Here is a 13,147-nt window from a genome sequence, read left to right on the forward strand (position 1 = left end):
ACTCAGAAGAAAGGAAGCATACAAAAAAAATCAGCGATATATTCATAATCTGGAAATGCATCCAAAGGGCTCAATAACATTTTCAGAAACTTTGAACAAGTCCTCTGCAAATAACAGCCACACTTAACCTGAGGTTGTTTTCCGAGCCTTGTGGCCTCAATGTCCAATGGATTTTCATGGGTAGATATCAGCAAGCTGGGGTGAAAAATCACAGGGAGAAATTAACTTTACAGTGCAGAATGAGGTGGACATTCACAATAACAATGTAAACTGATGTTTGTTTTATTCTTTTTTCTTTGAACATCCCAAAATGTCCCAAGCTGGTTCACAGGGTGACACACAATCAGAACATTACCCCATGAAAAGAGGGAAATGTGGGAACAGGTGGGAATAAGCTTGGTCAAAGAGATAGGTTTTAAGGAAGGGAGGCTATTTGTTTAGACAGCAGATTCCAGAGCTGCAGATGTGAATGGGCACGGCCACTATTGAAGGGGAAGTGTGGGATAAACAGCTGAGATTTACAGGGACTCTGTGCTCTTGAGGGGTTTTCCATCTGGAGGAGGTAGTGGAGATAGGGAGCAATTGGAATATGGGAATGTTCTCAAAGGCCAGCAGTCAAGAGGGCCACTCAGAGCCTGGGAATGGGGTGGGTGCGAGATCAGAGCATTTGTGGAGCTATAGGCTGAAACCCAAAGGCTGAGGAGGTTGCTGGAGAACGGGATTTGGGTTTTGCTGGTTTGGGGTCTCAAAGTCAGGGTCCAGGTAGGGCATGTGGTGCTTTGGTATGGAGCTTGGAGAGAGGAATGGGTCATTGGGACATTATTGGGGGTTGTCATAGAGGAAGGGGCGATTGGTAGGGGGTGTCCGTGTAGAGCAGGCAAAGTAGAAAATGTGAAGGAATTTACTTGGGTGGAGTTCTCAGACTAGACACTTTCTCTGTAACTGCTGCACTATATTCTGCATTCTGTGTTCTTCTTACCACCTTGAAGTACTTAGCATCTGTCTGGATGGCACGCAAACAAAAGTTTTTCACTGTATCTCAGTATATGTGATAATAATAAACCAATACCAATACCATCTCACATGCAGCAGTACTGTGAAAATAACCAATGATGTCTGCTCCCTGGAACATGTGATCTAATTTCCTGACACAGAGAATGATGTAAAAGCTTTCAAATAAAATGAAAGCCATGCTGTTTTTTTAATGTTCTATAGGATTTGTCTTCCCTAGTTCACACCCAGTAGTGTCCTTAATGTTCATCTCAACACTGGGACCACTTTGAACACTTTGCACTAAAATGGACTTTGTGGTTTTTTTTGTTCTAATTGTGTCCTTTCTTGTAAAGATTGTGTATAGTTTACGTTTGGTTTATGTTTTTTTTTGTGAATGCTGCTTGTCTGATGCTCTGTGCCTGTGATGCTGCTGCAAGTAAGTTTTTCATTGTACCTGTGCACACATGTACTTGTGCAGATGACAATAAACTCGACTTTGACTTTGACAATTCCTGGAGACTCCATCAAGATTGGCAATCCTCCAGAGGAATTCTGGAGCTGGTACCTTGTACTGGCCTCAAGCCCAGGCAGCAGTGCAGCCACTCTCTCGGGCTGTGAAGGAACCAGTATCCTTCAGTAGCAGAGAGAAACATCTCTGCTGGATTAGGCCTCAAGGATTAAACTCTAGAAGCAAAGTCCAAAATCTATACTCATGCCTTTCAAGCAGAAAGTTTTGGAAACTGAACTCCCGTCTGTAAACGCAATTGATGTTTGTCCATTACCTGAGATCGTATAATTATTAACCAGCGTTCAAAAGGGATATGGGGAAAATGCAGATACACAGATCAGCCATGATGCCATTTAAGTGTAGACCAGGCTCGAGACACCGAATGGACTCCTCCTGTTCCCAAGTTTCCCAACATGTGCACATCACTGGATTGGCTGTGAGTGCTGAACAACATCTGCTAGAAACTAGTTGCAGCCAATGAATTGTTCAGTGATTGGAACTCAGAATCAAGCAATTATGCTCAAACACAACATATCTGAGAGTAGCAGTAGCTGGGGTCACTTGGTATCTCTGTGTTGTGATGGCTACATTCCTCCACCAGGAGATAGGTGTGATGCTTTCCCAGAAGTCCATGGCCAAATTGCCATGTTTCAGAACCTGTCAGGTGACTGTAAAGTTTCCTGGCATGGTAACATATGAATCACCCGGAATGTAAGGTCAAATCCTTTTCTGAAACTAAACCTGGTTTGCTGGTCATTAGAGTTGAGGCAAAACCCACAAAATGCTGGAGGAATTCAGCAGGTCAGGCAGCACCTATGGAGGGGAATGAACAGTCGACGTTTCTGCCTGTCAGGCTGCCAGTCCTGATGAAGGGTTTCAACCCGAAACGTTGACTGTTCATTCCCCTCCATAGGTGCTGCCTGACCTGCTGCGTTCCTCCAGCATGTTGTGTGTATTGCTTCAGATTCCAGCATCTGCAGAATCTCTTGTCTCTCCATTGCAGTTGAGGCAAGTATATGTGCATTCCATAGAGGAGTAGAAACAAAAGAGCTGGTCATTAACTTCAGGAAGCAGGCTGGTGCACACGTCCCTGTATGTAGCAAAGGTTCTGAGCTGGATAGGGTTGAGAGTTTCAAGTTCCTCAGTGTAAATATCACCAATAGCTTGTCCTGGTCCAACCACGTAGACGTTATGGCCAAGAAAACGCATCAGCACCTCTACTTCCTCAGAAAGCTAAGGAAATGCGACATGTCCCCGTTGACCCTCACCAAGTTTTATAGATGCACCATAGAAAGCATCCTATCTGGATGCATTATGACTGTATAAGGCGACTGCTCTTCCCGAGACTGCAAGAAACTACAGAGAGTTGTGGACACAGCTCAGAACATCATTGAAACCAGCACCCCCTCCACAGACTCTGTCTACACTTCTCACTGTCTCGGGAAAGCAGCCAACATAATCAAAGACCCCACCCACCCTGGACAGAAGATACAAAAGCTTGAAAACACGCATCACCAGGCTCAAGGACAGCTTCTATCCCGCTGTTATAAGACTCTTGAACGGACATCTTGTATGATAAAGATGAACTCTTGATCTCTCAATCTACCTCGTCATGTCCTTGCACCTTATTGTCTGCCTGCACTGCACTTTCTTTGTAACTGTAACACTGTGTTCTGCATTCTGCTATTGCTTTTCCCTTTGCACTGCCTCGATGTATTTATGTTTTGAAGCAATCTGTATGGATGGCATGCAAAACAAAGTTTTTCACTGTACCTCAGTACATGTGACAGTGATAAACCAATATCCAATATTTCCCCAGACAGTTACAACATATTGGTTCTTAAAGTTCAGTAAAAACCTAGGAGATTCATCAAAAACAAAAAATGCTGGCAACACCAAGCAGGTCAGGCAGCATCTGTGGACTGTTAAGGTTTCATTTTGATGAACATAAGACAAAAGAGCAGAAGTCGGCCATTCGGCCCATCAAGTCTGCTCTGCCATTCTATCATGAGCTGATCCATTCTCCCATTTAGCCCCACTCCCCCACCTTCTCACCATAACCTTTGATGCCCTGGCTGCTCAGATACCTATCAATCTCTGCCTTAAATACACCCAATGACTTGGCCTCCACATCAGTGGGAGAGTCTAGGATCCGAGGGTACAGCCTCAGAAGAAAGGGACGTCCCTTTAGAACTGAGATGAAAAGTAATTTCTTCAGCCAGAGGGTGGTGAATTCATTGCCACAGAGGGCTGTGCAGGCCAAGTCATTGGGTGTATTTAAGGCAGATATGGACAGGTTCTTCATTGATAAGGGGGTTAAGGATTACAGGGAGAGGGTGCAGGGATGGTTCACCAGGATGCTGCCTGGATTAGAGGGCATGAGCTAGAAGGAGAGGTTGGATAAACCTGGGTTGTTTTCTCTGGAGCGGCAGAGACTGAGCAGAGACCAGATTGAGGTTTATAAAATTATGAGAGGCATAGATTGAGTAGACAACTGGTATCTTTTTCCCAGGGTTGAAATTTCTAATACTAGAGGGCGTGCATTTCAGGTGAGGGGGTAAAGTCAAAGGAGATGGGCGGGGCAAGATTTACAGAGAGAATGGTGGGTGCTTGGAATGTGCTGCCAGGGGTGGTGGTGGAGGCAGATACGATAGAGGCGTTTAAGAGGCTCTGAGATAGGCACACGGATGTGCAGAGAATGGAGGGGTAGGGCCATTGTGCATGCAGAAGGGACTAGTTTAGTTAGGCATTTAATTAATTTGGTACAACATCTTGGGCTGAAGGGCCTGTTCCTGTGCTATACTGTTCCATGTTTTATGTTCTACGTTCTAACGTGGGAGATGGTGTTGAGAAAGGAAAGAACCAGCAGCGATGATTGAATGGTGGAGTAGACTCGATGGGCCGAATGGCCTAATTCTACTCCTGCATCTAATAGTCTTATAGTTTCTCATTGAATGAAATCTCTTGCCCTTACCTGGTCTGGTTTGTATCTGAGTCCAAACCTGTAGCAGTGGGGTTGATTCATAACTACCTCCTTAGTTCTGGGGCATTTAGGGATGGACAGTTAATGCTGGCATTGGCAATCACCTCCGCATCCTGTGAACAAACACATGGAAGGACGTATGAACAGAAACAAACAACGTATAAAACTAAATAGAACCCCCTTTCTCTATAGTCCATGGTCCACTGTCCTCTCCTATCACTTTCTACCTTCTTCAGCCCTTTGTCACTTCCACCTATCATCTCTCAGCTTCTTACATCATTCCCACTCTCCTGCCTATCACCCCCTCACCTGGATCCACCTATCACCTGCCAGCTTTTGCTCCAGCCCTTCCCCTCACATTTTCATACTAGCTATCCAGTCCTGATGAAGGGTCACGACCCGAAGCATCGACTGTCCATTTCCACCCCACGGAGGCTGCCTGACCCGCTGAGTTCCTCCAGCATCTTTGTGCATTGCTCCAGATTTTCTGCATCTGCAATCTCCTGTGTCTCCAGAAGATCGTATGATTTGAGACTTCTAATCGAGGGTCATGTTGGGATCTGTGTGTGCCCAAACTTCAGATGAGGGCAAGGTCAGACTCAATGTGATCTCACCTAACTCCTCCATAGTGAATGGTGGCCTTGTGGGTGCAATGGGTATCTTTATTTTTAAATGTCTACGTGAAGCAATGGTTCTCTCCTGGACAGATTAATCTGCAGTTTGGACAGGAAGCCAGCCGCCTCCACGCTGAAAGATCTGCAGCCGTTGAGTTATGTATCCACGGACTGGAAGAGAAATGACTGACAAACACAGCTGAAGCCTGTCCCTGGGTGATGGAAGAAGATGGAACAGAATGTGAGCTCAAGTCCTCCCCGTCTGACCTGTTCCTGACTTGTTTTGTAAGAGAGGCGGGGGAGAAATATGCATGGACTGCAGTTCTTGAATCACCTTCTGGGGATAATACGTTGTGGTAGGTAACAAAATGAAGGGACTCGCATGGGACCTAGAACTGAGAGGAAGGTTTCTCTGAAAGCTCTCAAGTGCATTCAAACTGAAATACAGTCCAATTTCTTGTTTATTTTTAAGCCGTGAGATCCATTATGTGCTGAGCTGCCTGACTTCGTACTCCGTGGATTGTCCACTTGAATGCCCTTTGGCCGGAGAAGGAATCAGTTCCAGCTTCTCTCCTTTTCTCCCCGCCCAGCTGTTGGGAAGTCCATGTGTGTGGGGGCAACTTATGAAACTGAGATTCATCCCCTGTCCTCATCACACTGTTAGTGTAGGCTGGTGTATGGTTAACTGGGACAGACAACCGGACCCAACTCACAGACATATGTCAGCCCAGTGTGAAGGGGCAGCACACAGGGGGAAAAACATGTTGAGATAGAGATGTTGTTGTGAAATATGCTGTCATAGGGGACAGTTGCAAAGTGACTAAATTACAACGCCAGAAGTTCTAGGGCCTGGATTGATTTTCCAGGCTTTGCAACACTTGGCTGAAGCACAGAACACAAGTACAGGGAAACCATGACAGAACTGTCTCAGCCATTAACAGGTCAGAGCTAGAACACACTGCAGAGTTCTGGGTTCACGCTGCAGGAAGATGTGGTGCAGAGATTGGCCAGGATTGCCAGGGCTGGAGAGTTACAGTTTTTATGCTAGAGTTTGCTTTGGAACAAAGGATTCTGAGAGGAGATTTAATTGGAAGGAATAGAGGTCAAGACAGGGTGCAGAGGAAGGGCCGATATCCCTTAGCAGAGAGGATAGTAACAAGGAAGGAAGGAGGGTGGGTTGGAGAGAAAACTAATTGACTTGAGTGGTGGTGTCTGGAACTCAGAGCTTGGAAGGGTGGTGGAGGCAGGTAGGACCTGGATGGACCCTTAACGAGCAAAAACTGCAGGGCTATGCACCAAGGATTGGGAAGTATGATTAACCTAAGGCCTATTTTTGTCTGGCTTGCACACAATGGGCTGAATGGCCTCCTTCTATGCTGTAAATTTCTGCAATCCTATGACATGAGTTCAAATCCCATCACAGTGTAAATTGATAAATTGGTTTATTATTGTCACATGTACCAAGGTACAGTGAAAAACTTTGTTTTGCATGCCGTCCACACAGTGCATTGAGGTAGTACAAGGGAAAATAATAACAGAATGCAGAATAAAGTGTAGTAATTCTTCGAGTCATAGAATTTAGATTTAAAAGAGGAGAATGATTATAATAGAAATAATAAGTTAGATCTGCAGAAAGCAGCTTTCAACCAGTCACCACACCAGCACCATCTTGCACATTTGCACAAACTTTTGCTAAGTGCAAATATTTGTGAATTTGTTCAATTAAGTAAGTAAATTCTAGAATCATGTGCTTCCATCAGTTATGTCTTGTGACCATGAAACTGCTGAGTTGTCACATCAGGTTCATTAGAGTCTTCAGGGAAAGAAATCTGCCATCTCTACCCAGTCTGGGTTACCTGTGACTCCAGCCCACCCGTTATTCTCATCTGAACCGAAGCAAGTGGATCAGCTGAAGGACAGTTACCAATGATGGGTTAGGGTCTAAGTTGTTTTTTTCTTGTAGCTTAACTTTCTTTATGCTTGTTTATATATTGGTATAATCACCTGTTTGTCTGTAAATGTTCAGTGGATGTTCAGTAATTTGTAGTATAGCTGGTTCTGTACTTGTGTAGTTTCTTTGTTTGTAATTCTGAGACATCACGGCAGTGTAAATCAAGGCTGTCCTTGCTGTCTCACAGGCTGTTCTTATCAGGGAAGACCCCCTTATCTATCCAGCTTGAACCAGGTTTCAGTATAAAGAAAGAACACGAGGCAGGTTCTTTGTTAAAGTGTGTTAGAGTGAGTGAGAGTGAGTTGGTTACAGTTCGAGCTGACGTTACTTGCTTGCAGTTCTTTACTGTTATTTCTTTGTTATGAACATCTAATTAAACGGCTGTGACCACAAGACTTGTGCCTCGTTCTTGACTTCTGAAGAACCTTCTGGACAATATCATCTCCAGATCTAATACTAATGAGTGTCAAATGTGCTGCAAAAAATCAGCAGGTCAGGTAGCATCTGTGGAGTGAGAAACAGAGACCTTATGAATGGTGCAAATAAGTTTTGAGTATTATATACAACCTCAGCACACATGCTAGTTATCAAGGTCAATAGTACAGGAAAGTTCAATAGACCAGTACCTTCAAGTCTCCCCATCTCTTACAAACATGTAAATCTTAAACAGAGGGAGGCTATTTGGCCCTTCAAACCTGGTCTCCCAATTAACAAGGTTGTGGCTGAGCTGATGATAATTTAAGCCCCACATTCCCACCTACCGATGGTAACTTTTCATTCCCTTGCTTATCAAGAACCTACCTATCTCAAACATTCAAAGACTCTGCTTCTACCGCCCTTTGATGAAGAGAGTTCCAAAGCCTCACAACCCTCTGAGAGGAGAGAATTCACCTCACCTCTACCTGAAGTCTGTTGTCGGAGTATTGACGATGGTCACTCAATGCTGACTTGTTACCACAGGCGTGAAGCCAAGTCTACCACAACAGTTGGAATTGTATGCTGCATGATTTGGTTGGAAGGGAGTGGGTTATCAGAGCAGATGTATTGCTGACACTTTCATGCTTAATCACAAAGAAGTGCACAGGATCTCTTTCCAAATCCATTGGCATACTGGCTGTAGTTATTCTGTCGTAAGTTTGAAGCTTGAACAATCCAGTTTCTAACCAACCTAATTCAGAAGGAAGTTGAGAGTCAATGGGGTATCTTGGTTAGATTTGCACAAAGTCCCACAAAGGCCAGGTAGATAAGGATGACAATATTCTTTCCTCAAAGGCTATGACCAGTGGTGTCGATATCACCCTTAGTCATCAACACAAGCTAGCCAGAATACTTGAAACTAAATTCCTGATGGCGAGATTCGAACCCAGACCTCCAGATCTATAGTGCAGACCTCTGGTCTAGTTCATGGAGCCCAGCTATCCAACAAAGCTCCTCACCACCAATTACCTGTGTGTGCACTGTAATAAGTCGATCTTTTTCTGCCTTTCTACAAATGCTTCTGCAAAGATTATGAGCTCACATTAGCCTTTGATTGGCTGTGGTTGGGTTGGGTTTTAATTCTATACCTTGCAAGACCCCACAGTCCTACAAATGAACCATTATGCCACTTTATTCATTAAGCTGCACTCTCAGATCGCAGGCTCACAGCCTGCTTTAGACGGGATGTGGTGTACACAGCAAGAGGTGCATTTCCAAACCTGCTCCAAATTTGACAAACAGCAGTCTCACCATCTGGTCCAGAGAAGGCAAATAAGGCTAGAGAGTAATTGAGACAAATGGTGTCTGAAAGCTCTACATCATTTAGTTTCAACAGTGCAGTACTAATGGAATGCTGAACTATCAAACATGCCAATGTTAAACCAAGATCCATCAGTATTCTCAGATGGATGTAAAAGACCCCATGGTGCTTTCATGAAAAAAAAATCTTGGAAATCCTTGCCAATGACATTAAAACTGATGACCTTAGCTCTAACACACTGTCATGTGAGGGACCTTGGTGCAGTCTGACAGAAGCTACACTTCGGAAGTATTTCATTGACTACAGAGTGCAGCAAGAACTGCAATATTATAAATATTTATAAATCTTTCTTAGTTTTCTCTGCATCATATGATGTTGCTGAGATATTAATTGCTGTATAACCGTATGTTGGCCTTAGTTTCCATTTCTAGTATATAAGTAGGAAGGTCTTGTCTCAACAAGAGGGATATAGGCCAAATGCAGGAAAATGTGACTAGTTTAGATGGGAATCTTGATCAGCATGGACCAGTTGGGCCAAAGGACCTGTTTCTGTGTTGTATGAATCTAATTCAATGATTCTAACTGTACAAGGTGTTATTGAGACCACATCTGGAGTATCAAGTACACTTTGTGCTTCTCACAAGGAGGGACATACTTCCACTGGAGAGAATTCAGAGAAGATTCACCAGGTTAGTTCCTGAGGAGAGGGGGTTGCTTCATTGAGGAAAGGTTGAGTAGGTTGGAGTTTAGAAGAATGAAAGGTGATTATATTCAAACCTATAGGATTCTGAGGGAGATTAACAGAGTGAGGGCATGTGGGGGAACTTAAACTAGGGGCATAGTTTAGATTAGGAGGTCACCTATTTAAGACAAAGATGAGGAGGAATTTATTCTGCCAGGATCCTATGAATCCTCAGAATTCTCTGCCCTGGTGAGCTGTGGAAGCGGAGTCATTGAATCTACTTAAGGTTTATCATAGGGAAGTCGAGGCTTGTGGGGATGTTCCCATCATAGTTCCAATGTTTTACACCAGAGGTGGGAATTCCTTTGGCTTTCAGCAACTAAACAGTTAACTCTCACATCCCTCGGGTTATCTGAAGTCAGTCATGTCCCAGATGTTGGGAAATGCCCAAAATAGCTCTTATTTTAAGATTTCTTGATAAATTGTTGAGAAAATATCAGCATCTTGTGGGTGGGAATCAAATCATTTATCCTGATTTGTCAGTTAATACTTGGCCAAGGGATTAGCTCAATTGACTTTTGAGGGAGGGTTTTGATAGTGAGGCACAAAAATGAAGGAACAAAGTTTGATTCGACGCTGTCAACACATGATAGCTGGATGGATATTGTCACTGAAAGCTCCCTCAATCAAACCCTCCTCCAAACATTTTATGGAAACTGAACAATACTTGCATCTTGTTTTTGTTCCTTAGTTCTTTATATAGTTCTTCAAGTAAAACTTGGAAATAAACTTTTTTTCTGTGAGTTTGTAGCAGTCACTCAAAAGTATGGTGGTATTGTGGTTAAGTTATGACCAGTAGCCAAAGGTCTGGATGGTTGATCTGCAGACATGAGTTCAAATCCCACCAAGGCAGCTGAGGAATTTAAATTCGTGTATTTAAATAAGATTTAGTGGCAAGTTGATTGTTGCCAGAGTAGTAACCTAGAGTCAAAATAACAAGAATACTGAAAGTACTCAGCTGGTCAGGCAGCATCTGTGAGGAGAGAAACAAAGTTAACATTTTGGGTCAAGGAACTTCATTAGAACTAGAAAAGTGAGAAAGTCTAGTTGCAGGGAAGTGGGGAGAGGAGTATGGGACAGAGGGAATGATTGTGATAGGTCCAGACCAAAGCTGTCAAGGTAACAACTGACAGCTGGATACAGGAACGAGAAAAAAACAAGAAGCATTTTGAAACAAAGTACAGACACACATTGGGAAAGGAAGAGGGTTCTCTAAAATTGTTAAGTTCGATATAAAGTCCGGAGTGATTCAGCAGAAGCTGAGGTACTAAAGCGTAAAGCAAACTGCTGGAGGGACTCAGCAGGTCAGGCAGCATCTGTGGAGGGAAATGGACCGTCATCGATTTGGGTCGAGACCCTTCATCTGGACTGAAAGATAGAGGGGAGAGAGCCGGTATAAAGGGGTGGAGGGAAGGGGTGGGCAGGAGCTGGCAGGTGATAGGTGGATCCAGGAGGAGTGATGGGCAGATGGAGGAGGGGAAAGTTGAAGGAGTGACAGAGGCCGGGAGGTGATAGGTGGAGGCAACAAAGAGCTGCAGAAGATGGAATCTGGTGTCAAAGGAAAGTGGGGCATGGAACCAAATAAGGGAGGTGGGGAGGGCAGATGGGAACGGTGGGGAGGAGGGGACCCGGGGGGGGGGAGTGTGTGGGTGACGGGCGAATGGGGTGGGTGGAGGAGGGGGCAGAAACAGGGTGACGGGGGCTGGGGTGGGTGTGGGAGGGACTGGGTAGATCAGGAGGAGAGGGAGAAAGGACAGAGGGGGAGCAGGTTTCCTGATACTGGAGAATTCAATGTTCGTGCCTCATCAAGATGAGACGTTGTTCCTCAAGCTTACATTGCCTCTCCTTTGGCAGGTCAGAGTGGGAGTGGGTGTGAAGAATTAAAATGCTGGGCTTCTGGAAGCTCAGGCTGACGTGTGTACTGAACGGAGGTGTTCTACAAAGCAGCCACCCAGTCTGTGTTTGGTTTCTCCAGGGCGGAGGACACCACATCATGGACACTGTATGCAGTTCACAAGGTTGGAAGAAGTGCAAGACATTTGCTGCTTCACCTGGAAGGACCCTTCCCGCTGAGCCTCCCTGGTCCACCCTTCCATTTCCACCAATCACTTCCCTTCTTGCAGCCGCCCTTTTGCCTCTTCCCTTCTCACCACTCGGGGACCCAAACAGTCCTTTGGGAATGAACAGCTGCAGTGTGCGGCCCAGTGAATTCTTGACTTCCCTGCCTGGAGTGAGGAAGCTGGGAATGTGCTGGAGGTCAAGTGCACCTATATCTGTCCTTGTTTTCTGTCCCTGTACTCACCATTGAATCCAGGGGCCCTCCATGAGCTGCTGAACCAAGGGTTGGACACACCTCGCATCTGATCTGTCAGCTTTACCTCAATCCTTGCCATGTGGTTCAGGGTCTCCAACCTTTATTGAAAAGGTTAATTGTTTTCATTATCTCCATGAGTTCAGTTGCTTACAGTTTCATATTTTCAGGTATATTTATAATTTCTAATGAATTACAGGTGACCACTGTGTTTCGGGAAGTTGTGTTCCGAGAAAACAGTCCTTACTGCAGCTTTCTGTAACGTGAAGCTGTGTCGCTGTGCATGCATCAAAAACACAGTGAAAGAAAAAATGTTTTATTTATTTATTTTTCTCACATAAATTCCACAAGAGTGTATTTTATTCTGTATCTTAAATTTTTGGGTAGTAACTTGTAAATTCTATTAAGGCGAATTTCTGTTACCCAAAGTGATGTCCTGGGATTTAGGATTTTATTACATGGCAAATCACTCTCTGGTTTGCGAAAATATTTGCTGCAAGTTCCTGAGATGGTCTGCACAGAGCCCTTGAGTAAACTGTGTGCACTTTAAGCCCCCCTCCTGTGGCCGTGTCTCAAGTGTACACACCACCATGGACTTCAGTAGAAGTTAAGAAACCGTTGAGCTCACATTCCTTACCAATACTATTTTGGAAAAGAACAGGGGAGTTGTCCCAAGTATGTAACCAATATTATCACCCAACTGGGCGGCCCAATGATGCAGTGGGTAGTGCTGCTGCCTCACACATCCAGGGACCCAGGTTCAATCCTGACCTTAGGTGCTGCTCTTGCAGATTTTGCATGTTCTCCCTGTGACCGAGTGGGTTTCCTCCCTGTGCTCCTGTTCCCTCCTACGTCCCAAAGGTATGTGGGTCAGTGGGTTAGTTGGTTGCTGTAAATTTCCCCAAGTGTGTGGGTGAGTGGTAGTATCTGGGTGGCCGTTGATGGGCATTTGAAAGAGTACAAGTTACAGGGAAATAGGTCAGGGTATGCGATGTATGGGCATGCTCTAACAGCTGGCAGAGACTTGATGGGTTGAACAGCCTTCTGTGGCATATGAAAATGTGGTAAATTTGTGGGAGCTTTCCATGCACAGATTGGCTCCCACTTTCCTACCTGGCAAGGACACTAAAGAAATATTTAGTTGGCTGTGAGAACATTGAAGAGATCCTTGGGGGGGGGGGGGGGTGTAATGTGCTATGTATGTGCAACTATCTTTTCTTTAGTAATACTAATGAGGTCACCAGTCACAGAATCATACAGCACAAAAACAGGACCTTCGGCCCAACTGGTCCACACCAACCAAGATT

This window comes from Pristis pectinata, chromosome 31, assembly GCF_009764475.1.
Source record: "Pristis pectinata isolate sPriPec2 chromosome 31, sPriPec2.1.pri, whole genome shotgun sequence".
Taxonomy (NCBI): domain Eukaryota; kingdom Metazoa; phylum Chordata; class Chondrichthyes; order Rhinopristiformes; family Pristidae; genus Pristis; species Pristis pectinata.